General features: G+C 29.6%; 1 protein-coding gene across 7 annotated transcripts in view; it reads right to left on the minus strand.

Moving 5' to 3' along the window:
- Nucleotides 1–2372, minus strand: part of LOC106478320 (ras-associated and pleckstrin homology domains-containing protein 1-like) — a 122937-nt gene that overhangs the window by 21067 nt on the left and 99498 nt on the right. The gene's annotated exons all lie outside the window — the stretch shown is intronic.

Below are 2372 nucleotides of genomic sequence, written 5' to 3' on the forward strand. Positions count from 1 at the left end.
AGACTTGTGTCGTTAAAATTTCGTCGGAACGAAGTTACGGAAAAATCAATTAACGAAATGGAGACGTAACAATACATACAAGGTCAGCTGATAAAGATGAAAAATGCATTACAATAAACCAAGTTTATGTATAATATGATCAAAAATAATAAGATAATTTTTTATAGAAAGTAACTGTATTATTAATTTAAACCTATTTCCTGGAAAGCATTTAAGTTACTACTTACTTAGTTTTTCACCGTAGCTCTGATTCTGGTAGCACTTTCCAGCAATTTCTTTGATATTTATTTGATATACTATGGCCCTTCAGTGTTTACTTACAATCAAAGCAGAACAATGATGCTCAAATAAGGGGTTACAAGAGGCAAAGTTTCCTATGGTAAGTAAGTCAGAGAAAGATTATCAAGTTTCAGTGTTGTACATCAAGCTTTGATTTGAAATTGGAATGTGATTATCTGCATCTTTAGCATGACATGTTGTTTAAATGGTTCAAATAAAGCTTAAAAATTTAATAATGATGCCTTTTGTACTATTATACATTTCTTAACAGTTGTTAAAAGTTCTGACTATGTGTATTATGATTTTACAAAGGTGTCATAACCTGGAGTTATTTACTTAACACTGAAACCCTATTAATCTTGGAAATGAGTGTTTGTGACTTACATGAATAAATACATTGTGCAGAAAGACTTAAAATGTACAAAAGATCAACAAAGTAAAGTAAAATATTTATATGAGGTGTAAAACAACACCATAAAATAACCCCTTCAATAGCATATGCTGTAATAGCCTGACTATGTAACATGTTTAATAGGATGAATACTCTTTGTTTGTTAATTGTGCATAGGAAGTAATAAATACTCTTTAACATTAGGCTGATTAATATGTTTTTATGAATATATACAGCAATACACTTACTAAATGCATTATGATATTACCGTGTCAAGCATTTTAAGACAGACATGGAATAAATACCTTTTCAAATTACCTTTGTTGTACCAACCTTACTAATAATTCACTCTGGTTGATGCAGTTTTATCAAACATGTAAAATTAAATTACTAAAAATAGCAGAACTGAAAGTATATTGTTATGCAATTATCCAATCATTTGAATTTCTAGTCTATTAAATGTATATGTAATGAGATTATGGGTTCATGAACCATGCACAACAAGATAGCTTTCCACTAGCATCGATTTCTAGGAACTGGCACTCATTTATGACTGTAGTCCTATGGGTTTATTCATTTCGATTTCCCAACACCATAATAACTCAGAAAGAGTCAATGTTTCAAACCCTAATGATGCTGTATTAAGTAATTAAATATGGGTGTACTTCTAGCTCCATATAAAAATGTAGATTTACAGATTTCTCAGATTTAATAACAAATATCTTAAATCCAGAAAGAAGAATCATAGTCTTGGAATATCCATATTAAAAAAAAGAACTGTATCTGGCATACACAAATTACAGAAAAATACAAACACAAATAGTAAATAACTAGGTACATTTATAAAAAATTATTGATTAAGATTAATGTTATAATCAATCTGTTACAGTTCATAACTTTATTATTACCTAACCTAACCTTTCTTCTTTAGATTTTAAATGTAAAACTATAGTTAAAAATATCTTCCAAAACAGATGGTAAAAATATATAATACTAAAAATGATTTTAAGGATACTGGTTAATTGCATGAAGGAAAGCTACTAAAAGGTCAAACTGGTCTTACTGTGAATTTTTTTAAAGTAAACAGAGCTAGTTTAACAGGAAGGCAAATTTACAGTAGAAGAAAAAAACAGTTCATTCACTTTAGTTGAGCACTAACAATAAACGTGTTAAATGTTAAGGTAAAATGTTCTTTAAAACTTAAATAGTTTATAAAACTTCAAGTTTGTTTTATTATTACTGGCCCATCATACTGTTGCTGATACATCTGTAATAAATTTAATTTGTTTGTTAACAGAAAAGGCTGGGAAAAAAAACAAAATCTAAAAACATAATACACATCTCTATTTTATAAGATGACCTCTTCCTCAAAGCTCTGAAAGTGTATTATATATATTGTTATAACAGGGAATTCACATGACGCTGGTAACACGTAATGAGTATCTAGAATGTTCGTGAAGGCTCGAGTGTTCTCCAGACGCCCTCTATTTCGTATATATAAGACCGACTAGAAGTGACGGCATAGATAAAGATAATTACAGACAGGCAGAGATGGAGACGGACAACTGAGTCAAGCGCGGTAGTAAGTAAAGTGTCTGAATCGTTCGTTGTGAATTATAACGTTATTGAAGTTAAAGTGACTGTGGAAATTAAGTGTATTGCAAAGTTGAATTGAGAAAGAATAAACTAGTTTTATTTAAGT

Source organism: Limulus polyphemus, unplaced genomic scaffold (assembly GCF_000517525.1).
Source record: "Limulus polyphemus unplaced genomic scaffold, Limulus_polyphemus-2.1.2 Scaffold199, whole genome shotgun sequence".
In the NCBI taxonomy this organism is placed as follows: Eukaryota; Metazoa; Arthropoda; class Merostomata; order Xiphosura; family Limulidae; genus Limulus; species Limulus polyphemus.